Source organism: Acomys minous (assembly GCF_964271855.1).
Source record: "Acomys minous genome assembly, chromosome: 10".
Classification (NCBI taxonomy): Eukaryota; Metazoa; Chordata; class Mammalia; order Rodentia; family Muridae; genus Acomys; species Acomys minous.
This window is the reverse complement of record NC_140491.1, coordinates 61,230,214-61,255,630: the sequence shown is the minus strand read 5'-3', so window position 1 is coordinate 61,255,630 and position 25,417 is coordinate 61,230,214. Positions and strand designations below refer to the sequence as shown.

Sequence of the window (25,417 nt, the reverse complement as noted above, 5' to 3'; positions counted from 1 at the left end):
GAGGTTCTCTCACTCTGGAGACAGAGGCAGGGGTGAAGGTAGGAGGATCTCTGACTGCGAGTTTGAGGCTAGCTTGGACTACATAGCAAGTTCCAGGACAGCCAGGGCTTTGCAAAGAGTCAATCTCCATCCCTACCCCGCAAAAGAGGCTCTGTTGTGTGATAAACAGGAGGTCACTTCCACATACTTAAGGCCACCATCTCTCCATCCCTAGTGTTCTCATTCCCCTGGAGGCACCACAGCTCTGGGAGAGGCCAGGTTGGTAAGTCCCTCCTCACACTGAGTTTCTTCTCACTGAGACCCTAGTAGTGCAAGTTCAGACCCAGGTCCCTGTCGCTAGTTCCAATACATTGGTGGTATTCCTAAGAGCTCCAGCACTCAGGCAGGCAAGGAACTACGCAGAAGTGGAGAATAGAGACCCAGGGTGGCCCGCAAAGGAGGAGCCAGAGCCAGGCACCAACAGGGCCACCTACTCAGACTCACCACTGTCCCTACAAAACTCTCACAACACTAGAGGCTACTGCCTTCACACTGGCATACAGGTTGGGTGCTCTGAGAAGGGCCACCCTAGGGCTGGCCCTCCAAGTCTGGGAAAACAGATCTGTTCCGGCAGGGCCAGCTTCTGTAACAGACAGAGCCAAACGCTCATTGCTGTGGGGCCTCAAGGCAGGCAGGGCCTATACGGGGCCTCCCTGTCCACCGGGAACTCCCCTGAGTGGCACTGCCTTGTCCTTCACTGCTAGGAAGCCCTAGCCAGCACCCCAAGCTCACCCTGGTCTTATCACACCTGCTTCTAACAGCTGCCCGGCTCTGTCTGGCAGGGGACCCAGCTGATAGGCCACGCCCCACCCCATGAAGGGTCAGCTCTGTTGAGCCCATGGCTGTCCTATGGAAAGGCACAAGGCTCAGTGGCTGCAGCTGTCACCACTCACCACACCTCTCTGACTTCCAACTGTTGCCCATGGTCCCAGGCTCTTAGGCCTTGGTGCCTCATGTGCCAGCAATCCGTGCAAGGAAACTAAGTTTCTCTTCCTCTGGAGACTGCAGCCTCCAGAAGGGCCTCTGAAGCACCAAGCATAGCCACCCCACACAAGACCAGCTGTGAGGCACTGAGAGACACGCCACACTCTTCCAAGGACAGGTGGGTGACGCACCTTGTTCTTACAGGGAGCCCGTCAAGTGGCCCCATGTGCACCACGGCTCAAGGAGCCTGATACTACACTGAATGGAACACTGCAGAACAAAGCTGGGCAGTAGGCCCACTGGCACCTGGATCTACTGGGTCACAGAAGAAACACTCTCCTGTTGGGCTGCATGACAAGAGGCCAAGCAACTCAAGGCCTGATTTACAGATGGGTCAACTGAAGGCCACAAGAGTTGCTTGTCTTCTTCACCTCTTCTCAGAACCACCCAAGAACAAGACCCAGGATAGGAGGGTCAAAGCAACTAGTCAAAGCCCAGCAGCTCAACTACCTCACCTCCCCAGCTACTGTTCACCCAACAGTGTCAGCCAAGAGCAAGAGCAAGTCACCCCCGGGGGCGAACCCTTATTCCCAAGTGTCTCCCCAAGTCCCTTCCTCATCTAGCCTAAGGCCCTGAGGAACCAGTTCCATCAGTGCCTGAGTATGTCTTCTGGAAATGCTATTGGACGTTGACCAGGCACCTGTGGACATCACTGTATCCACCTAACTCTTCTGGAAGCCCTCCGTCTTGTTAGGACCCGATGGCCTCTGTGGGGTTCTGGGCCTGATGCAGGGAAGGGCTTCCCCAAAATGCATCTCCAGGTCAAGGTCATCAGGCCAGGTGGAGACACTGAGAGCTCAGAGCCAACAGTGCTGGACTGCCAGAACCAAAGCCAGAGCCACACTTGCAACACAGATTCAGATCTGTATAACCAAGAGGCCTGTCTGTAGGGAGACTACCAACTTGGAAGCACTCAAAATGAAACAATCACCCATGCAGACAGCCCACCAAAACCTAAGATAGCTGAGTGTCCCGCACAGGGCAGCAGTGACCGAGTAAACGGAAGGCACCACAAGTCAAGACACAAAGCAAACAGCAGCCCCAGGTGTAGGGGACAGCACCCAGTCTCCACTGGATCCTGGTTTCCCCACCCAACAGTTGCCTGTGGCTCTTCCTTTTGAGATCCAGGCACCTCAGTCCTTATTTAAACAGTAGGCAGCATGATTCCACTTGTGGCCTTGGGCCACCCTCCCTCTGGGAAGGATCTGCCACAGTAAACCAGGAAGTGGACAAGGTAACCCTGGGAGGCCCTGGGGGCACAGCTCCAGGCTTGCAGGAGCCTAGGCAGAAGTAAGCTAGGCAGCATCTAGCCTTTCAACACTCCCCCACTTTCACCTTCCACAAGGCTGACAGAGGGAGGGGGGCGCCTTTACAAGATCCACCCCTTACTTGAAGCTCATTTTCAAAGCAGGATACTGCACTGTGGAAAGCAGTTACTCTGTGAAAATACTCTTGGCACCTCCTCAAAATAAAATGATAGACAGACAGACAGACAGGCAGACAGATGAACAGGCCCAGTCATTCACCCTGCCAAAAGCTTTTCAATTCCTCTCTCCTGGGTTTCCCAGAGGTAGGGCTAGGACTGGATCACCACAGATTCCTGGAGCCTTGCTTAAGGAGTAGGATCACAGCTTACCAGCAAGGTCAGGAAGAAATTACCCCCACCTCCTGAGCTGTCAAGCCTGTACCTCGCCTCTCCTGATCTATAGCCAACAACACACATCAAGGCCTCAGACAGAACAAACAGCAAACAGGCCTTTATTTGCAAACGAGAGGCCACACTCACGGCCACCGGGAAAGGTCACTGGGGCCTAGGGCTGGTCCTTGCAGGAGTCCTTTCCTGGACCCTGGAAAGCTGGTGAGAAAAACTCTACAAGCAGCACAGATAGAAGCTCACTTCAGGGACATCCCCCCACGGATCCACAATGAAAGCCACTCTAAGGACTAAGAAAGTGTGCAAAACAACAAGGAAAAAGCAACCAGCTTGGGGGGGGGGGTTGGGGGGGCTACGAATTCCTTCACTTTTCTTCTTGCACCCAGCTCCACCCAGCACCCAGTCAAGAAAACACGAATGAACTCAGAGACCTAAACTTCTACAGTTACGAAGTTTAAGGTACCGAAGGAAACACCAGCTGTGCACTTATTTCAGGCAGAAAGCCCTCGATCAAAATACAACAGAGCCATAGGATTGAGCCCCGAAGTGTGAACTCACAAAAGGATATGCCCCCCCACACCCGGCTCCCAAAGAATCCCCTCCGCGCCCCCTTACCCCCAAGGGCAAGAAGGCTGTTTATGGCTTCCACGTCAGCCCTGCCTCCGTCGCAGCAACTGGTGGAGACAACTTCCCCAAGCCGCTAGGTTTTTTTTTTCCACCAGGAACCCACAAGAACCTTTATATGACAGGCTTTGCGGTGCACACTCTTCACCCAACTGGCTTGTGTGTTATAAACGAAGTAGGGAAAAGATGTGCACCCACCCCTCCCACCTCGATCCAACTCGACCTCGCCCGGATTAAATACTCTTTCAGGTTGATTTCAAAATACGAACTGGGTTTCTTCCTGGCCTGGCTGCAATAATTCAGTAACTCGCGAGCGCGCAAAGTCGGCTCCTGGGCCATAACTCTGCAAAGGCAGCCGCCGCCCCCCAAGCCACGCCGCCGCTGTCCCCGACACCCCCCCACCCCGCCCGCGCGCCCCTTGCAAGGCTCCCGCAAAACCCAGGCCCAGCCTGGCCTGCCCCGCGATGATCCGCCCCGACGGGAGCCGGCAAAGTGGCGCCGGAGCGCACAGCCGCGACCCCGGGCACTCCGCGCGCACCTTCCCGCGCCGCGTCGTCCGGGCAGTCCCCTTCGGAAGATGGCGGGCAGAGGAAAAGGGGAAAGGGAAAAAAAAAAATCCCTTCCGTGAGGGAGGGCTGGCGCGGAGAGCGCGGGCCGTGCCAAGTCCAGGCTGGGCGCCCCGACCAAGGCGACGCCTCACAGCCCGGCCCGAGAAGATCGGCAAGACGTGGGCGCAGGGCGCAGGGCGGAGGGGAGTGGAGCCCGCGCAGTAGCCGCGACCCCGGGCGGGCGGCCGCCGCGCTTTGTTGCATCGCGGCCGCGCACAAAGGCGGCGGAGGCGGCGGCCCCGGGCTCGGGGCTTCGAGACGTGCGGAAGGCCTGCGCCATGCGCTGGGGACCGCGCTCTCTCAGCTGGGCCGGCCGCCGCCGCCTCGCGCGCATAAGGAAGCAAGAGAAAAGCGTACTTGGCCTAGGCGGCTCCAGCGCCGTCGCCTCCCGGCCCGCGCGGCCGGCTCTTCTTTGGCTCGCCGGCCCCGGCAGCATAATAGACGCGCCGGAGCTATACAGGGCTCATGCGCTGCGCCGCGGCGCCTGGCGGGAGTCGTAGTCCGCGCCCGGGCTCGCACCAGGGCCGCCCAGGGGAGGCCGAGGCGCACGAACTACATGTCCCGGCCCCGCCGGCGCCGCGCCGCGCCCCGCCCCGCGCGCCCCCGACCGCTCGCCCCGCCGACCTGGCCGCAAGCGGGCCAAGCCTGGGGGGCATGCGGGGGCGGGGCTGGAAGACTGCCCGCCAGGACTCGGGGCTACGCTGTAACCCGGGCCCGCCCGCGCGTCCTCACTCCTCAGTTCTCAGCTACATGCAGGGATTAGAGCTGGTGGGCGGGTTTGCAGAAGCCCTGGAAAGCGTGGGAAAGGCGGGAACGCAGTTAGCACCCTGGGATCACTACCCGGGCACCCGGAGGCCTCCCTCAAACCCAGGACGCACACAAGCAGAATGGCGCACACAGGACCGTAGCTCGTGTTTGTAAACAAACCGCGTGCCTAATTAGCCTGGCGGGGGCGCGCGCAGGGCGGTCCCTGCTGGGGAGGAGCCGCGATCAATCCCGCCCCGACACCCAGGGGCGGGATGAAGACCTAGGGACTAGGTAGAGACCTGGCCGCCGGTGCTGGAAGTACGCCAAATCTCCAGAGTTAGACGCCAGTAAGGGATGCCCTAGGCTGTGCCAGCAGACTTTCCCACCCCGGAACCTCAGTGTGTCTCTATCTGCCCAAGGAAAGACACAGTCTCTCGCCCCTTTTCTGCGTTTTGAAAGGGTTAGATCACAGTCACTGTTCAGATCTTGTTTTAGGTGAAGATTACCCTGGGACCTATGTTAGTCTATTTTTATACAGCTCTAACTTAAGGTGCGTGCGTTTTAGACCCCAACAAAAAGTCACAAACAAAACAAGTTTTTCCATCAGTGCCTGCTAAAACTGCCAATGCAGGGTTCCAGTTCCTGGTGTGGGCTGGACCCATTCCAAGACCCTGGTGTCACTGGGTTTATTTCTGGTTGAGCAGGCATTTTGCTGCATGCAGGAAATGCACAGGTGGTTGTGGTATTAAATATCAGAGAGAGAGAGAGAGAGAGAGAGAGAGAGAGAGAGAGAGAGAGAGAGAGAGAGAGAGAGAAAGGTACATATGGAGAGGAAACAGTCTCAAAAAGGCAAAGTGACTTACCCTAGGCCTCAGAGCTCCTACACGTGGGTCCCAACCTCAAAGTTCAGGGTCCTTGGAAAGAGATTTGAAGAGAAGACAGAACCCCTCCAGGCTTTCCTTGCAGTCTCTTGGACTGACAGCAGGGGTGCCTCTCACACCCTCCGGCAAGGTGGCCACTTCAAAGAAAGCTCTGCTTTTTAGGTTGTTGACTGGGCACAGGGCAGGGAGGTTCCAATTTAGAGTCCTTAGCCCTTAGTCCAAATCACTGAGACCTTGCAGAACTGCAGCCATCTCGGAGATTCTGGTCCCATCCCAGCCACTCTTCTGGGCACACTGAGCACTCTGGCTACTAGGACAGGTGACTTGACACAACTTTTTTTTTTTAACATTTAGTGTGTGTGTGTGTGTGTGTGTGTGTGTGTGTGTGTATACACGCTCACGCGCTCATGTGCGTACATGTGCCACAGAGCACATGTGGAAATTAGAGGACAACTTGTGAGAGCTGGTACTCTGTGTGTCCTGGAATCGTCAGGCTTGGAGACAAGTGCCTTGACCTGCTGAGATGTCTCTCACCAGCCTAGACATCTCTCACCACTTTGAAAGAGATCTTGAGGCTGAAGAGGTATCTGTGTCGATATTGCTCTTGCAGAGGACCTGGGTTCGGTTTCTAGCACCCACTCATATGTTAGTTTCCAGTTCCATGGTACCCAAGACCCTCTTCTGAACTCCATGGATACCAGGTACGCACATGATATTCTTTTGTTTGTTTGTTTGTTTATCAAGACAGGATTTCTCCGTGTAGCTTTGGCTGCCCTGGACTCACGTTGTAGACCAGGCTGGCCTCAAACTCACAGCAATCCACCTGCCTCTGCCTCCCGAGTACTGGGATTAAAAGCATGCGCCACCACCACTCAGCGCACATGTTAGTCTTACATAAACACAGGTAAAAGTAAAATACCCACATAAAATGAAGTAAATCTTTAAAAAAAATTAAAGGCTCCATAATATACCTCCCAGCCCTCAGCCCCCCCGGAAAATCAGCAACCAGGCTTGACCTTGTAGGACAGGTGCAGTATGCACTGGGGCCACTCCAACCAGCCAGGCTGAGTGAGGTTGTGTGCCATGTCCACACTGTCCTCTGAACACTCTGAGATGCCCCTCGGAGTTCACAAGAACCTGGGCGTCTCCAGGGCCTAGTCTGGGGAGGCAGAGGCAGGCCAGCCTGGTCTACAGAGAGAAACCCTGTCTCCAAGATTTATTTTCTGTTTTTTTTTTTTTTTTTTTTGTGTGTGTGTGTGTGTGTGTAGGGGGGTTGCCTGCTTGTGTATGTGTGCACCATATGCATGCCCGGTGCCCAGAGATGTCAGAAGACAGCACCTGATCTCCGGAACTGAAGTTACAGATGGTTTGTGTGCCACCATGTGGATGCTGTACGCTGAACCTCAATCCTCTGCAAAAACACTGAGTGCTCTTAACTGCTGAGCCTTCTCTCCAGGCCCCACTGGAAAAGTTTTCTGAGGTGGTGATCACTGTGCCCATGTAAACAGTGGAAGCAAACAGACATCGAGGTGACATCGACAGCCTGAGCCATGGTGTGAGTGAGTGAGTGACTGAGTGAGTGAGTAAGAGAGAGTGAAAGCTGGGCGTGGTGGCGCACGCCTTTAATCCCAGCACTGGGGAGGCAGAGGCAGGCAAATCGCTGTGAGTTCAAGGCCAGCCTGGTCTACAGAGCGAGTCCAGGACAGCCAAAGCTACACAGAGAAACCCCATCTCAAAAGACCAAAAAAAAAAAAAAAAGAGAGAGAGAGAGAGTGAGTAAGTGAGCCAGTGCTCATTTCATCTGCAAAGCACATTTACAGCCTGTCCTTGAGGAGATAAACTGTCACCAGGAGGAAACAAATGGTTCTTTCACAAAAGGGAGCCCAGAGGGAATGGAGCTGGGAGCAGAGCAGTATCACTTTCCCCTTTTTCCTGTCCCCAAAATAGAAAGCCATTTGCACAAACCCCATAGGAAGGTTCTTTAAAAACAGAATAGAGCTGAGCCCATGGTGTAGGTCTGTCAGCCTTCCATCTGGGAGGCTGCAGCAGAGGGTTGCAAGTTCAAGGCCTGTCTGGGCTGCTGAGCGAGTTCAAGGCCAAACTGCATGACGTAGTTAGTCAAACTTTGTCTCAAAAATAAAAAGAGCCGCTAAGCGAGTGGTCCATGCCTGTAGTCCCAGCACTCAGGGAGGCAGAGGCAGGCAGGTTTGCTGTGAGTTCAAGGTCAGCCTGGTCTACACAGCAAGTTCCAGGACAGCCAGGACTACACAGAGAAACCCTGTTTCACTCAATTATTTAATTAATTAATTAATTATTTAATTCACTCAATTAATTAATTAAGTGAGACTACTGGAAAAGAAAAGGACGGAGGAAGAGAGGGAGGGAGGGAAGGAGGGAGGGAGGAAAGACAAGCAGGCAGGCTGTTGGTTCCATGGTGAAGAGTGCACACAGCTCTCTCAGAGGACCAGAGTTCCGTTTTCTTTCTTTCTTTCTTTCTTTTTTTTTTTTTTTTTTTTTTTTGTTGTTGTTGTACAAGACAGGGTCTCTGTGTGTAGCCTTGGCTGTCCTAGACTCGCTTTTGTAGACCAGGCTGGCATTGAACTCACAGTGATCTGCCTGCCTCTGCCTCCCGAGTGCTGAGATTACAGACGTGTGCCACCACGGCCGGCAGGCCAGAGTTCCCTTTTCAACACCCATATCAAGCAGTTCCCGACCAACTGCACATAACTACAGCTCCATGGGGATGTGCTGCTTCTGGCCTCTACGTGCACCTGAATTCACATGTACATGTCCACACACGGGTACATAGAAGCAGAATTTTAAAACAAACTTTTAAAAAAAAGAGCCATAGAAGAAATGTGGCGTGGGGGGAACTATGAAGACACCCCTACTCTAAAGAACAAAAGATTTGCAAGACATGCAAATGATAAAATTATAGTGTCGAGCCCAGCACACGAAGGCCACAAGGAGGACTTGGAACTTGGTTGTGTTGTGTTTTGTTTTGTTTTGTTTTGTTTGCCAGGCATCTCAGTATGGACACAATGTATTGGAGCTACTAAGTGCAAGTGGTCCATGACCCAGGGAGCACCCTTTAGAGGCTCCTCTCTAAGTGCAACCACATCTGCTCTCTCAAGTGTATCCATTTGAGAGCAAGACCATAAAGCCTGGCCCCGGATGCTGATCATACATCTAACTTATGATTCCCAGTGAGGACAGGGTGGAGACGGAAGACAAGAAGCCTTGGCTGTCCTGGACTTGCTTTGTAGACCAGGCTGACTTCAGACTCACAGAGATCCACCTGTTTCTGCTTTCCTCAGTGCTGGGATTACTGTCATGCGCCACTTCGCCCTGCTAAGAATTCTTAACATTAGGGGTTTGTTTCCTCTTGTTAGTGAGTTTAACTCTCAGTGTAGCTTGTTGCATCATCTGTTTTCAGCCAGGTTGTGTTCATGGACTTTGCACACTCATTTTGAAGACCCCAAGTTCAAAGGTAAAAGCACCACGTGTGCTTTTGGGTCAAGTACAGGCTTCATGGGGGAAAGGGAGCCCAAGTTAGCAAGATGCTCTCTGTTGGACAGAGTTGGTGGCACCTCTACGTTTCTAGTGAGATCTACACTTCCGTGGAGATGGGTTGATTTGTTTTTAAGTTATTTTATTGTTTTATATGTATGGAGTTTTGGGGTTTTTTTTGTTTTTGTTTGTTTGGTTGGTTGGTTGTTTTTTTGTTGTTGTTGTTGTTTATTTTTGTTTTTTTCCAGACAGGGTTTCTCTGTGTATCCTTGGCTGTCCTAGAACATCCTCTATAGACCAGGCTGGGCTCAAACTCAGACATCTACCTGCCTCTGCCTCTGCCTCCCTAGGGCTGGGACTGAAAGCGTAGGCCACCATGCCCAGCTGTGTGTGAGTATTTTGCTTGTGTATTTTTCTGTGCACCACTTGTGTTTCTGGCTCTCATGAAGGAGGCCAGAAGAGGGTACAGGATCCCCTGCTAGCCACCATGTGGGTGCTGGGAATTAAACCCAGGTCCTCTGGAAGGAAAAGCAGCCAGTGCTCTTAACCATTGAGCTATTTCTCCAATCTTGTGTGTGTTTGTGTGTGTGTGTGTTGTGTTGTTCTGTATATGTGTGTGTGTTGGTATTTGGTTTGTTTTTTGTTTGGGGTTTTTTGTTGTTGTTTTGTTTGTTTGTTTGTTTGTTTGTTTTTGAGACAGGATTTCTAAGCTGAGTGAATTTGGTGCACCCCTTTAATCCTAGCACACAGAAGGCAGAGGCAAGCCTGTTCTACAGAGCAAGTTATGGGACAGCCAGAACAAAATAGAAAAACCCTATTTGGAAAAACCAGTGAGAGAGAGAGAGAGAGAGAGAGAGAGAGAGAGAGAGAGAGAGAGAGAGAGAATATCTTACTGTATAGCCAGGCTTCCCTTGAACTTACAGAGATCTCCCAACTATGACTACAGGTGCTCACCACCACGCCTGGCACATCTCTGGTTTTATGTCCCCACCACATGTGCTTGTACCATGATTTGGGGCTCTTGTTTAATTGTTCACAAGGAGTACTACTGGGAGTGGTGGCACCTTTGATCTGTGAGTTTGAGGCCAGCCTGGTCTGCAGAGCAAGTTCCAGGACAGCCAGGGATACACTGAAAGATCCTGTCTCAAAAAAGGGGATGGTGGGGGTGGGGGGGGTGGAGGGATGGGGGGCACGGGGGAGAAATACTACTAGGTGGCCAGAACCAGGTGTAAACATGTTGTGATTAACATAAAGTATTTTTTTTTCCCTTTGGGCCTGAGGACAGAGCCCAGGGCCTGGAGCCTTGCACTTACTAGGGAAGCACTCAGTCACTGAGCTAAATCCCCAACCCCAAAATAAGAACATCTTAAAACACCCAGAAGATGCAGTTCTATTAACATGGAGTTGGCTGACAGTCCCTAGGGCTGGTGGACTCAGTGAGTGAGTGACACAGCATGGGGCAGCTGCCCTTCTGTTCATCCAGGTGCAGTATTCTTAGCCTTAGTGGGCAAACCTGGGCTAGGTTGCAGCCTCCGGTGGCAGGTGGATCTTAAAGATCCAAGCCTCGGTAGCTTACCCCACAGTGCTAGTCGCTCTGTCTGTACACTAGAGAGATGGCATCCACCACATAGGGTGAACAGCCTTGTACTTAATGTGCTATGCCTCAGCCTTTCCATCCAGGCACTTTTTGGGGAAAAAAATCTTTGTCCTCATTTGAGGGGTTCTGTTATAAGGCTTTGTTTTCATTTTGTGGGCCTCATTTTATCCCTGACCTTTACCCTGAGGTCTCTAGTGGGGTACATAGCCACTTTGCAGTAATAAAACCTCTTCCCACTAACACAGGCGGTGACAACCCACAAGACAAGCAGAAGTTCAGAATTTTTGATGAACCCGGTACAGTGGCGCATGCCTGTAGTCCCGGCACTTGGGAGGCAGAGACAAGTGGATCTCTGTGAGTTTGAGGCCAGCCTGGTCTACAGAGTGAGTCCAGGACAGTCAAAAGAACAGAGAAACCTTGTCTCAAAAAACAAAAACAAAAACAAAAAAATATGTTTTGGGGGGATGAGGAATGTATGTTTGAATTTTGCTGCCCTCTTTCCTAAAAATAACATGGGAAATATTCAAGGTTGTCCCTCTACCACAGACACGTCCCCTCTTTCACTAAAGAAACAACTGTGGCCAGCTGGGTATGGTGGCTCACACCTGTAATCCTAGCACTCAGGAGGCGGAGGCAGGAGGATCACTGTGAGTTCAAGGCCAGCCGGGTCTACAAGGTGAGTCCAGGACAGCCAAGGCTATGCAGAGAAACCCTGTCTCGGAAAAAATAAAAAACAACAAACAACAAACAAACAAAAAGAAATAACAACTGTGCCTAAGCAATGGGTCAGTGGTTAAGAGCTCTGGCTGCTGTTTTAGATGACCCACATTTGGTTCCAGCACCCACATGGTGACTCACAACTGTTCTAGCACCAAGGGATCTAGCGCCCTCTTCTAGCCTCTGTGGGCACTGGGCATGCATTGTAGTGCATTTAACATACATAGATGCAGGCAAACACTCATACATATAATGCAGAGTAATAATAATGATAATCTTTTAAAAATAGGGCTGGAGAGATGGCTCAGAGGTTAAGAGCACTGACTGCTGTTCCAGAGGTCCTGAGTTCAATTCCCAGCAACCACATGGTGGCTCACAACCATCTATGATGAGATCTGGTGCCCTCTTCTGGCCTGCAGATGTACATGCAGACAGAGCACTGTATACATAATAAATAAATCTTTAAAAAAATAATAAAATAAAAAATAAAAATTGTGGGAGCTGGAGAGATGGCTCAGTGGTTAAGAGCACTATCTGCTCTTCTAGAAGCCCCGAGTTCAATTCCCAGCAACCACATGGTGGCTCACAACCATCTATAAGAAGATCTGGCCGGGTGTGGTGGCGCACGCCTTTAATCCCAGCACTCAGGAGGCAGAGGCAGGCGGATCGCTGTGAGTTCGAGGCCAGCCTGGTCTACAAAGTGAGTCCAGGACAGCCAAGGCTACACAAAGAGACCCTGTCTCGAAAAACCAAAAAAAAAAAAAAAGAAGAAGAAGAAGAAGAAGAAGAAGAAGAAGAAGAAGAAGATCTGATGCCCTCTTCTGGCGTGTATATGTAATAAAGAAATAAAATCTTAAAAAATAAAATAAAATTTTAATTTAAAAAAATTGTGAGCTGAGCCCAGTGGCACATGCCTGTAATCCAAGCACTTGGGAGGCAGAGGCAGGTGGATCACTGTGAGTTCAAGGCCAGCCTGGTCTACAAGGTGAGTCCAGGGCAGCCAAGGCTACACAGAGAAACCCTGTCTGTAGCTCCAAGAGCTGACACCCTCACACAGACATACATGTAGGCTAAACACCAATGCACATAAAATAAAAATAAATAATTTTTAAAAATTCAACAGCAAGCCGGGCATGGTGGCGCATGCCTTTAATTTCAGCACTCGGGAGGCAGAGGCAGGCGGATTGCTGTGAGTTCGAGGCCAGCCTGGTCTACAAAGGGAGTCCAGAACAGCCAAGACTCCACAGAGAAACCCTGTCTCAAAAAAAACCAAAAAAACAAAAATTCAATAGCAACTGGGCAGGGTGGTGGATGCCTTTAATCCCAGCACTGGGGAGGCAGAGGCAGGCAGATCAATGTGAGTTTGAGGCCAGCCTGGTCTACAAAGTGAGTCCAGGACAGCCAAGGCTACACAGAGAAACCGTGTCTTGAAAAACAAAGAAACAAACAAACAAAATTCAACAGCAGCCTTGCGGAGTGGTGCACACCTTTAATCTTAGCAATCAGGAGGCAAAAGTAGGTGGATATCCTAGTTCAAGGCCAGTCTGGTCTACCTAGTGAGTTCCAGGAGAGCCAGGATAGGACTACAAACAAATAAATCATTTTTTTCTTTGTGTATACATTTGCACATGGATGTTAGGGCACACATGTGGAGGTCAGAGGACAACTTGTGGGAGATCGTTTCTCCTTCTGCCATGTGGGGTCCAGGCATGAAACATGAGGATGCTGGTCACACCTCACCTATGGTCAGGAAGTCACACCTCACCCATGGTCAGGAAGTCGCACCTCACCCATGTCATGATCAGGAAGCAGAAGAGGTGAATGAAACCACTGTGCTCCCCTCTGGATTTTATTCAGCCTGCACAATGGTTCGACCCACACTGAGTGTGGGCCCTCCCACCTCAGCTTACCCATTCTAGAAACTCTCTTACAGATGTCCCCACAGGTGTCCCCTTAGAGGCTCTGACATCTAGATTTGCACTTTGGGAAATGATGGGATATTGGGAGGGAGTTGGAATCTTTGTTGGTAAGGAATATTGTTCTCCCAGGCTCCTTCCTGTTTCTCTGCTTCCTGATCATCATGAGGTGAGCAGCTCTGGTCTGCCACACCCACCCACTATGCGATTTCAGTCTCATCTCAGACTTAGTGTGAGAGGACTAAGGCCACCACAGTTGAAACTGTAAGCCAGGCAGGCTGTGTGGCCCACACCTTTAATCTTAGCATTTGGGAGGCAGAGGCAGGGGATTGCTGTGAATTCAAGGATAGCCTGGTCTACTAAATGAGTCCAAGACAGCCAGGCTTAAAACAGGAAATCCTGTCTCAAAAAACAAAACAAAAGAACCAAAACAACAACAACAAAAAAACCAAAACAAAACAAAAGAAAGAAAGAAAAAGAAAAAGAAAGAAACCATAAGCCAAACAAGTTCCTCTTTCTTGCAGTGTCCCTCAGGTGTACTGTCACTGATGGAAGCTGCAGTCTTCAGGCACCCCATCTTCCCTGCATGTACCTTATCCACGGATGTGGGGCTGTGGCATGTGTCTCCCTTAGGCTCCATTGGCTGCTGCAGGCTCTGGCCCTGTGCCAGCCTGTCCCCTAGTCCTTGGCACAGGTGTGACTATCAGCCCAAAGAAGTGAGTCCTGGGGCAGGCTAGAGGGGAAACACCGCCCTCCGGCTAGGGTGCATGGGTGTGGCAGGGTGATCCCCGACAGCTCGGTTGATCTGTCCACTGTAGCCAGGAGGTTTAGCAACACCTCTGTGTGTGTGGAAACAGCCAACATTGCACAAGTTCCTTTCAACCCTGTAACAGGGTCTGAGTTTCCAAAGATGGGGAAATAATGCCAAGTTGAAGACTCTCTGAGAAAATTAGGAGGTTGAGACAGTTAAAATCCTCTCTCTCATCCAGGTAGTGATAGCCCACGCCTTTAATCCCAGCACTCAGGAGGCAGAAACAGGTGGATCACTGTGAGTTCGAGGCCAGCCTGGTCTACAAAGCGAGCCTAGGACAGCCAAGATAACAGAGAAACTCTGTCTCGAAAAACCTTAAAAAAGAAAAGAAAAAAAAAAAGGAAAGAAAGAAACCAGTGAATAAATAAAGGGGTGAATGAATGAGTGAGTGAATGAATGAATGAATGAGGGGTAACAGGTCAAGGGTCAGGGTGTGCACCTATCACCTTAGCACTCAGGGCTTGGGAGAAGAGCATCAGAGGTTCAGGAGAAAGAGAGGAAGCCTGCACTTTAATTCTCTTTTATTCTCAGTCCCAGGCAGGGCAGTTAGTTTGGATTTCTTCCACTGTGCTATCCTCACAGACACAACCAGAAGTGTGTGTGTGGTGGGGGATGGGGGCATGTGGTATATATTTATCCGTGCCGCTGTTTCTACAGGCCAGAGTTTGATGTGGAGTGCTTTCCACTATCACTCTCCTTCCTTCCTTTCTTCCCTTTTAGACAAGGCCTTGCAGTGCAGCCCTTGCTGTCCTGGAACTCACTGCTAGACCAGGTTGCTCTGGAACTCACAGAGACCCACATGCCTCTGTGCACCAGCACACCCAGCTCTATCTTAATTTCCTTCTTTCTTTTTGGTTTTTGGAACTCCCTCTGTAGACGGGACCGGCCTCAGACTCAGAGATCCGCATGTCTCTGCTTCCCAAGTCCTGGGATTAAAGGTGTGTGCCACAACGCTCCAGCTAATTTCTCAAGCAGAGCCTCTCACTGAACCTGGATCTAGCAATTTGGCCAGCCTGCCTAGCAAGTTTGCCCCACCGACTCTGTTCCCTGAGCTGGCATTACCCACTCAGCACTTATTTTTTATTTTGTTTTGTTTTTAGTTTTTCCAGACAGGGTCTCTCTGTGTAGCCTTGGCTGTCCTGGACTCTCTTTGTAGACCAGGCTGGCCTCGAACTCACAGTGATCCACCTGTCTCTGCCTCCCGAGTGCTGGGATTAAAGGCGTGTGCCACCATGACCCTGCCCACTCAGCACTTATATGGGGGGGCTGGGGATCTGACTCTGGTCTTTTCTCTTCACAGCAACTGTTTTATGCACTGAGCTGTCTTGTGGCTCCTTTTCAGCACTTCTCAGTCTAACCACATTGGCACAAGATTATTCACCTTGCTAGCCATTAATATGTTTAGCCTTTGTATGTATGGCTTTTATTTTTATTATTTATTTATTTATTTTGGTTTTTTGAGACAGGGTTTCTCTGTGTACCCTTGACTGTCCTGGACTGGCTTTGTGGACTAGGCTGGCCTCGAACTCACAGTGACCTGCCTGCCTGCCTCCTGAGTACTGAGATAAAAGGCGTGTGCCACCGCTGCCTGGGTTTATTTTATGTTCTTTATTTATTTAGAGATCAGGTCCTATGTGGCCCAAACTGGCCTTCAACTAGATATGTAACTAAAGCTGGCTTAAGCTCCTGATCTGTCCCCTGGACATATGAAGCAGATGTACAGCTTTGTCTTCATGTGAGTGGACCAGAAACTGGATCGGAGCCTCTCTGACTCTGTTGCCTGCTTTTGAATCCCATTCCCCTAACTGAGCTGCCTTGTCTGGCCTCAGTGGGAGAGGATGTGCCTAGTCCTGCAGCGACTTCATGTACCAGGGTGGGTTGGTACCCATGGGGGACTGCCCCACCCCCTTTTTTTTGGTTTTTCGAGACAGGGTTTCTCTGTGTTAGCCTTGGCTGTCCTGGACTCGCTTTGTTGACCAGGCTGGCCTTGAACTCACATCAATTTGCCTGCCTCTGCCTCCTGAGTGCTGGGATTAAAGGTATGTGCCACCACACTGGCTCCCTGATTTAAAAGTTTTGGTGTTTTTTTTTTTTTAAGATTTATTTATTATGTATACAATGTTCTGACTGCAGGTATGCCTGCACACCAGAAGAGGGCACCAGATCTCATTATAGATGGTTGTGAGCCACCATATGAAAGCTAGGTATTGAACTCAAGACCTCTGGAAGAACAACCACTGCTTTTAACCTCTGAGCCATCTTTCCAGCCCCCGTTTTAAAAGTTTTAAACTACATTTATTTCTTGTGCCACAGCCTGTGGAGGTCAAAGTCAGAGGACAACTTGTGGGAACCCACTTTCAACCTCCACCTTTGTGGATGGGTCCCAGGGATTGAATTTAGGTTGTTGAGTTTAGTAGCAAGTTATCTCTCTAGTACCTTTTTTTTTTCCCAGACAAGGTTTCTCTGTGTAGCCTTTGTTGTCCTGGACTCACTTTGTAGACCAGGCTGGCCTCGAACTCATAGAGATCTCCTTGCCTCTGCCTCCCGAGTGCTGGAGCCATCTCTCCAGCCCCCAATATATGTATATTGGTTTTTTGAGAAAGGGTTTCTCTGTAATAATAAGAAACTATTACTCTCTGTTGTAATAATAATAATGATGATGATGATGATGATGATGATGATTTCTCCATAAGCCCTGGCTGTCCTGGGACTCACTTTGTAGAGCTCTTGAGATGTGCCTGCCTCTGCCTCCCACCCTGCTAGGATTAAAGGCATGACTCATCTTCCACCCTGGGCTGGCTTTTATAGTTTTGCTGTCTGGGAGACTGAGGCACCAGAATCACCTGAGCTCAGAAGGTGTCCAGGAGATAAAGCCTGCCTGGACACTGTAACAAGTCTCCAGCAAGCAAACAAGGACACTTAACAGAAAGCTGAAAGGGCCAGTGATATAGCTCAGCCTGGGGGGGGGGGAGCCATTGTCCAGCATGCATGAGACCTCGCCTGTGACTCCCAGCATAGTAAAAGCTTTCCTGTTTTGTTTTTAATTGTATTTACATTTTAAAAAACGTAAGTGAGAGCCGGGTGTGGTGGCGCACGCCTGTAATCCCAGCACTCGGGAGGCAGAGGCAGGTGGATCACTGTGAGTTCGAGGCCAGCCTGGTCTACAAAGTGAGTCCAGGACGGCCAAGGCTACACAGAGAAACCTTGTCTCAAAAAAAAAAAAAAAGTAAGTGAGAAGGAGATATATAGCTGGCAATAAGCAGACCACCAGCTAGAAGACAAACAAAACTGAAGCCACAGCGAGACGCCCCTGCAAAGGTTCAGAGCCACAGCTAAAGCAGATGCTCAGAAACCTGGGTTGGCAGCAGCATCGGCACCAAAGAGCCGCAGCAGCTGGGCTGGCCACGAATTAAAACCTCTAACATAGTATCATTAAGCTAAAAATGGAAAGAGGGCACTACAATTCCAATAGTGGGACAAACCTGAAAGACATATTAAACTACATGAAATATGAGATAAGCCAAACACAAAAGGACTCATCCTGAGTGCCGCTTACATGAAGCACCTAGTCTGGCTTGTCCTAGGGGGAGTGGTTGGAGGACGGGAGAAGAGGAAGCTGGTGGTTTCTGGATCAGACCTGGACTACAAAGAGAGTCCAGGCCAGCCAGTATACACAGAAAAACTCTGTCTTGAAAAACACAAATAAAGGGGCTAGAAAGATGGCTCAGTGGTTAAGAGCGCTGTCTGTTCTTCCAGAGGTCCTGAGTTCAATTCCCAGCAACCACATGGTGGCTCACAGCCATCTATAATGAGATCTGGTGCCCTCTTCTGGCCTGCAGGTGTACATGCAGGAAGAGGACATACACATTAAAAACACACACACACACACAAATTAAAAAAGAAGAGAAAAAATAAAAAGGAAAAACCTCAATCTCTGCCCTCCATGTGTGTGCTCTGCACATGCTATAATGTTTCCAGACACATACACACCCCATGTACATACACATGAAATGATGGGGGGCGGGGGGGTGGAGACACAAGCAGTGGGCAACTCTATCCCCCGTAAACCTGGCCCCCCAAAGTGCTGGAGGATCCTTATGTGTTGCTGGTTGTAGGAAGTGACACCCCTACTCTGGAAAACAGCTTTGCAGATTCTCAAACAGGACTTAGCAACCCCACCCCTGCAGACAGACTCCAGTGCAAGGCACATTAGAATCTGCACAAAAGGCCTCCATGCAGTGTGGCTCTGTCCTTGAGCTCTAGGGACTGAAAAAGATGGCAGGGGTACACACTGCAAGTGACAAGACAAAGAACATGCCCCCAGGTCCTTCACCTAGAAGTTAAACAAGCCTGTTAGAGCAACCAGGTAGAAATCTTCCCAGCAAGGAAAACCAGGCTTGGAGCACATGACTGCCTGGGTGAAAGTCAAGGGCTTGACCAAACAGACCGAGAGCAGCCAATGTGCAAAGTTTGCAGACCCAACAACTGCATTTATGCGTCAATCTGGGAACCACTCACAGGATGGACTGAAGAACCCGTGTTGTCTGTGTCAGTGATTTCCATGGTTTGGGACGGGCAGACAGGAGCTGCCCCCACACTCTATGGGCCTTCACAGTCTCCCTGGCACACAGATCTACTGGTGTCTACTACTCAGAATTGTGTGGTCCCAGTTTCTCTTAGGGTTTCTATTGCTGTCAAGAGACACTATGACCACAGCAACTCTTTTTTGTTGTTGTTGTTTTTTATTTTTGGAGACAGGGTAGACTTGGCTGTCTTGGGCTTGTTTTGTAGACCAGGCTGACCTTAAATTCATTTAGATCCGTGCCTGTCTGCCTCCCCCAGTGCGCTACCACACCCACCTCATAGCAACTCTTCCCCCCCCCCCCAAGACAGGGTCTCTCTGTGTAGCCTTGGCTGTCCTGGACTCGCTTTGTAGACCAGGCTGGCCTCGAACTCACAGAGATCCACCTGCCTCTGCCTCCCGAGTGCTGGGATTAAAGGTGTGCGCCACCATGCCCGGCATGCCACCAACTCTTATAAAAACAAAAAACAAACAAACAAAAAATCACATTTAATTGGGGCTGGCTTACAGCGCACAGGTTTAGTCCGTTATCATCATGTTGGGAAGCATGGTAGACACAGGCAGACATGGCACTGGAACTGGAACTGAGAGTTCTACATCCAGATCAGCAGACAGCAGGAAGAGGAAGTCACACTAGGTCTGGCTCGAGCATTTGAGATCTCAAAGCACACCTCCAGTGACACACTTCCTCCAGCAAAGCAACATCTACTCCAATTAGGCCACAGTTCCAAATAATGCCACTCCTTAGGAGCCTAAGGGGGCAGGCAGTTTTCTTTAAAACCACCACAATTCACTCCCTAGTGAGTAAATACTAGGCCAAAAGCAAGACTGAAAGCCAGCTGGGCAGACTACAAGCTCTACATCTCCACATCTGACATCAAGGCGCTCTTCAGATCTCCGTCTCCTTTCAGCTTTGCTGACTACAGCACACTTCTTGACCTGTTCCGTCCTGTTAGCAGCTCTCCTGGGAGGGCAGCCCACAACTCTGGCACCTACATCGTCTTGGAGTCTCCAAGGCATCCAGGCTTTACCTTCAGAGTGTCACACAATGGCCCCTCTGGGTCTCCACGAAGGGACACTCCTGCCACAGGCCTGCCTTCAGCGCGTTTCCCTTAGTTGTGGAGGAAGATTCCATAACCCCTTTTTTCTATCCTTGACTCTTAAAGTGAAGCCACCAAGTTCTGCTGCTTACTGGGGCTGGTACATGGCCCCCTTCTTCAATTGCATCTTCACCTATTTCTGGTTTTTGTTGTTGTTGTTTTGTTTTGTTTTGTTTTTTTGAGGCAGGGTCTCTCTGTGTACCCTTGACTGTCCTGGACTTGCTTTGTAGACCAGGCTGGCCTTGAACTCACAGCGATCCACCTGCCTCTGCCTCCCGAGTGCTGGGATTACAGGCATGAGCCCCCACACCCGGTTTTCAATTTCTGTTTTCAATGGTTTCCTTCACTGCCTAACCCTGCCTGTCCTGAGCCTCCCTCTGTAGACCAGGCTGGCCCAGGTGCTGGGTGGGGTCTAGCCCTGAGGTCACCACTCCCTTCATTTCATTTAACATCAAGCTTTTCTCTAATCTGTTTATCTCCTTGAACACAGGATGTAGCTTTCCACTTCCTGGTGCCCCTCTTCTCCTCTATCTGTATATTTTTTATTTTTTATTTTTCCTTGCTCAGCTTGCTCCCTTTCATTACGGATCTGCCTAAGAGTGAATACTAATAACCACAAGACAGAGTTGATACTAGGCTGTTTTGACATTTCCTCTGCCAGGAAGTGGTGATGCACACCTTTAATCCCAGCACTCTGGAAACAGAGGCTGGCAGATCTCTGTGAGACTGAGACCAGCCTGGTCTACAGAGCTAGTTCCAGGATAGACAGGCCTACACAAAGAAATCCTGTTTCAAATAACCCAAAGATTTCCTATGCCCACCCAATTAACCCAAAACTTTTCAATTTAGCCTCAGGCAGATGCAGAAACCAGTCGCCTGGAAGAGGTTTATACCAACCAAGTCACTTGGAAAGGACATTCTTCAACCTGTTGAGTTGCATATAGGCTGTGCAATAAGCTCCAGGTTCCCACATTTCTGAGAGTTGTCAACTGTGCTGGGATGGGCTTTGGTGATGCAGCTGTCTTTGAGTCATTTTTGTTATTTAAGTAACCTCAATAAAATGCATTGGATCACCGAGTTAGACTTTGGTGGTGTCTGCACTTTGCTCTGTTGTGGGCTCCCTACCCGGGGTGAGCAGACATGTGTAGTGTCTCCCTAGAAAAAGTCTTGTCAAACAACACATGGGAACAGTTTCTATTAGTTTCCCATCTTCCGGGCTTCAACAGCTTAAACATAGGCCCAGAAACTCAGGGACAAACCAATATCTTGCTACCTAAGGTACCACATCTCCTTTGCCCAGACTCCGCCTTCTTCTTCTTCTTCCTCCTCCTCTTCCTCTTCTTCTTCTTCTTCTTTGGATTTATTTATTTATTTATTTATTTATTTGATGTATATGAGTGCTCTGTCTGCATGCATACCTCCATGCCAGAAGAGGGCATCAGATCACATTCTAGATGGCTGTGAGCTACCATGTGGTTGCTAGGAATTGAACTCAGGACCTCAGGAAGAGCAGAAAGTGCTGTGCTCTTAACTGCTGAACCATCTCTCTAGGCCTGGACCAACCTTCTTGTCCTACACCAAGTTCTGTTCCACTGGCAATGAGGCTATAGCTACCGGCCTGGGTGTGGTATAGGTTGGCTGTCCCCACTTCTGGTGCTGTTCCCAAGGCCAGCCTGGCCTTACCGACCAATGAGAAGAAGACTGAGCCACTCACATTCTCACCGTTGGCTCTAGCCTAAACTGTTGTCTGTGTGGTAACCCCAGAAGTTGGAAAGAAGGGGTCGACAAACAAAGGTATAGAGGGAGCCTGCTTACAGTGCTAGGCCCCAGAGTCCAGCACTGGCCTGGCCTGTGCCTCTGGCCCCTTGTGTTTCCGGTGTCAGTGTTTCTATTTTAGGCTGCTTGCTCCTCCCTGGGGATTCTCTGCAAGCCTGTGGGAAACCTAGGAAGGCAAGCACTGTACCCACAGCCTGGTCGGTATGCCTTGCTTTATCCTCTGAAGTTTCCTAGTTTGGGGGGCGGGGGACACATACCACATACCCCAAACACAGGTCATCCGTTCCCTTAGAGTGTGCCTCTGATTGCCAGGGCAATGTCTATCATGCGAAAATCCCCCAAAAGAATGGAACCCTGCAGTTTCCAAGAGGCAGCAAGAGGAGAGGAAATGAAGCCGGAGAGGAAACGCCTGTGTGAAGGGTGGCCTGGGAAACCTCTGTGTAAGAGAATGACATCTGTCCCCTGTCCCACCAGAGCTGGTGTGCTTCCAGAATATACGGTGGGACTAAGGAGGCCGGAAGAGCAGGGTCAGGCCCCAGCCTGTCATTTCTTGCTGTGACCATGTGAAAATCACTGAAGCTCTCTCTGAGCCGCAGTTTTGTTTTTCTTATCATCCGTGTAAGTATCGGGTTGAATGGGATTAATAAAGTTCTCCTATGAGTGAAACGCGCTTCGTAGTTGCTCAGAGAGGAACATGAACAGATGGTCATACCTTGGCATGATTGCCACCATGGGTAAGCACACACACAGACACACAGACACACAGACACACACACACAGACACACACACACAGACACACACACACACACAGGCTCTCTCTCTTTCCCCCCCCTCTTTCCCCCCCCCCCCTCTGGGCCTCAGGGCCTCTGAGGGTCTTGTGGTCCGTCCCAGCTGCCTTTCCTGATCAGCTCTTTTCTAGTCAGGGAGCTTAACCTGAACCCAGGTGGGCGGAGCCACCAAGACAGAGCCAGGTGCTGCCTGGTTTTGGAAGCAGGGCCACATTCCTGGGATTCCTCCTCCATGGCCCGCCCCTCCAGGTCTGGGGCCAGGCAGTCTTGTGACACTTCCGGTGCTGTGGCTGAGCTCCCAGCACCACCTGCAGGCCGAGCAGGGTCCCATCCCAGGGGCCTTTGGCCCGAAGTATGCCAGGAGCACAGGATAGTGCAGTAGACATTCCGTGGTCCTCTCAGCAGGTACCCGGGTGGTGAGCGATGGTCCATTGGTGGTGCCGTGAGTAGGAGCAGTCCAGGTGACAACTGTGTGGATGTGCTTTCCTGAAACCAGAACTCTCTCTGAAGCTAACTGGGTGCTAAGCAATTGAGCTGTAGCCCCTCTAATGAGGAGTCACCTAGAAGGATCTTAGAAGGGTAGAGAAGTGGCCAGGGCTGGCGTGGTGATGCACTTGGGAGGCAAGGGCAGGTGGGTCTCTGTGAATTCGAGGCCAGCCTGGTTTACAGAGTTCCAGGACTGCCAAGGCTACACAGCGAGACCTTGTCTAGAAAAACCACAGGCAGCACAAGGAGGGATGGCTGCTAGGAAGAAAGAGTCCGTATGCAGAGCCACATAGGCTCTGGGCATCCAACTCTGTCTCCTGTGCCCAGGATCAGGCCAAGGGTAGCAGGATAGAGGAAGGAGCCCTTCACCTGGGAATCCAGCTGAAGCCTGTATTTCCTGAATTTCCAGGAATCAACAACATTCACAACTAAAAAGCAACATGCCCTTGGGTAGGGCTCCCATTCCTTTTCTTAAGCAGTTTCTGGGAATCTCAAGCAAGAGTGTTGACTTTGTTTCTCATGGAAATACCCTACTCCTCTGCATCCCTGTAACCTACAAGGATGTGTGTGTGTGTGTATACACAATTTTTGTTGTTGGTTTTATTTGCAGGGAGGAAGGGAGTTGACACAGGGTTTCTCTGTGTAGCTCTGGCTATTCTGGAACTCATTCTGTAAACCAGGCTGGCTTCAAACTCAGAGATCTAATCTGCCTACCTCTGCTTCCCAAGTATTGGGATTAAAGGAGAGGGCCACCACAGCTAGCTACTCTTTTATCTATCTATCTAACTTTTAAAAAATTATTTATTCTTATTTTATGTGCATTGTATGCCTATGGGTGTCAGATTTTGGAGTTGTGACAGTTGTGAGCTGCCCATGTGGGTGCTGGGAATTGAACCTGGGTCCTCTGGAAGAACAGTCAGTGCTCCCAACCGCTGAGCCATCTCTCCAGCCCCTATCTATCTAATTTTTGAGACAGGGTCTTACTGTATTGCTTTGGCTGGCCAAGAACTCACTATGTATACTAAGCTGGCCTGAAACTCATAGATACTCACTTGCTTCTGACTCCAGAGTTCTGGGATTAAAGATGTGTACCACTACACCTGGCTAAAGATATAGTTTTATTATTTTAATCATGTGTGTGTGTGTGTTGTTTGCTTAGTTTTTGTGTTTTAATTTTATCAACTATAATCCTGTTAGGTGCCCTCCATAAACTACCCTGTAGTCTCATTTTGTTTTCTTAGCCACTCTTGGAAGATAATTAATCTCCTAGACCCTCACCAAAATCCTTTATACATATAAGCATTACAAAGACAATAAAGTCAGTGGTGTTGCACGCCTGTAATCCCAGCACTCAGGAGGCAGAGGGAGGTGGATCACTGTGAGTTCAAGGCTAGCCTGGTCTACAAAGTGCAGGATAGCCAAGACAATTACACAGAGAAAAGCTGTCTCGAAAACCAAACCAAACCAAACCAGCCAAACAAAAATGACTTTAATGGCAGCCTGGGCAAGCTCTTGGGTATGTCTTTCTATCTTTCTGAGATCCTGTCTTTCTCTTAACCCTTCTGCTTAAAATCTGATTTTAAAAAGCCAAGGGGATTGCTGTGAGTTTAGGCCAGCCTGGTCTACAAAGCGAGTCCAGGACAGCCAAGGCTAACACAGAGAGACCCTGTTTCAAAAAACCAAAATAAATTAATTAAAAAAATTAAAATCTGGTTTTAATATCATCAGTGACCCCTAAATGCTTTGTACCAGCTCCTTCTGAAATTCTTTGAGACGTTGAAGCCAGTTTTATCTAAGTAGAGTTGCCTAAAAGATTAAGAGAGACTCCTCAGGTGACTCCAAGAACAGCATGGAGCTGTGTCCCTGTGTCCCTGTGTCCCTGTGTCCCTGTGTCCCTGTGTCCCTGTTGTTATCTGGGCACCTGAGGCAGAGCAGGACTACTGGCTCTGGGCACCCAGTACTCAAAGGACAGCAAGGCATGGTAGCAGAAAGGTGCTAAGGAGAAGAGAGAGGTCCAAGATGGACACATCCCACAAACATGCCAGCTGCCCCCAGAGAGTTGCCAGGGAGAAGAACTTACACTCCCTTCCCCCAAATCCCACTCTTTGCCTACCTGGGCTGGCACTCAGCATCGGGTTCTTCTGGCAAGGGTTGGAGCTCCTGGAGTGAGTGGAGCCTGAGCTCCGGTTAGGGAGTCTGAAGGTGAGGGGCAGCTCCTGGAACCCTTGGGCCCTAGGGTCCCTTGGTTTCCAGACCCGCCCTCCTCAACTGCCATCCTTCGGAATCTACCCTGCCTCAGAGCTCTGGGCTCAGTTAAAGGGCCAGAGGTTTCTCCGTCCAGATGGCAGGCCACAGCACTTCTAGCACAAGGCTGCTCCTCAGCCCTTGTACAGCACATCCTCTTTGAGTTGGGGGGGTTCACTGTTGCTAAGGAAATAGTCTTCACTAGGCAACAAAATGAGGTTTCCTTAAAATTTTAAGTCCTGTAGCAGGTGATGGTTTTAATTTCAGCTGTGCCACAACTAAACTCCCCAACCTGTTCACTTGGGATGTTCTTTTCCTTGAAGAGCCAAACTTTCTTTTTCTTTTCTTTTTT

At 50.1% G+C, this 25,417-nt stretch overlaps 1 protein-coding gene across 4 annotated transcripts in view; it reads right to left on the bottom strand.

Annotated features, from left to right (window-relative positions):
* BRD3 (bromodomain containing 3) overlaps positions 1-25,093 on the bottom strand; it is a 49,860-nt gene extending 24,767 nt beyond the window's left edge. For 2 of the 4 annotated variants that reach the window (XM_084799119.1, XM_084799123.1), the window contains exon 1: positions 4,267-4,393. The gene's annotated coding sequence lies outside the window, so the exon portion shown is untranslated. Of the gene's footprint in view, positions 1-3,839; positions 4,064-4,266; positions 4,394-24,934 lie in introns of those variants that run through there. The other 2 variants (XM_084799120.1, XM_084799121.1) reach the window with 2 other exon arrangements.
* Between the last annotated feature and the right edge of the window lie 324 nt (positions 25,094-25,417).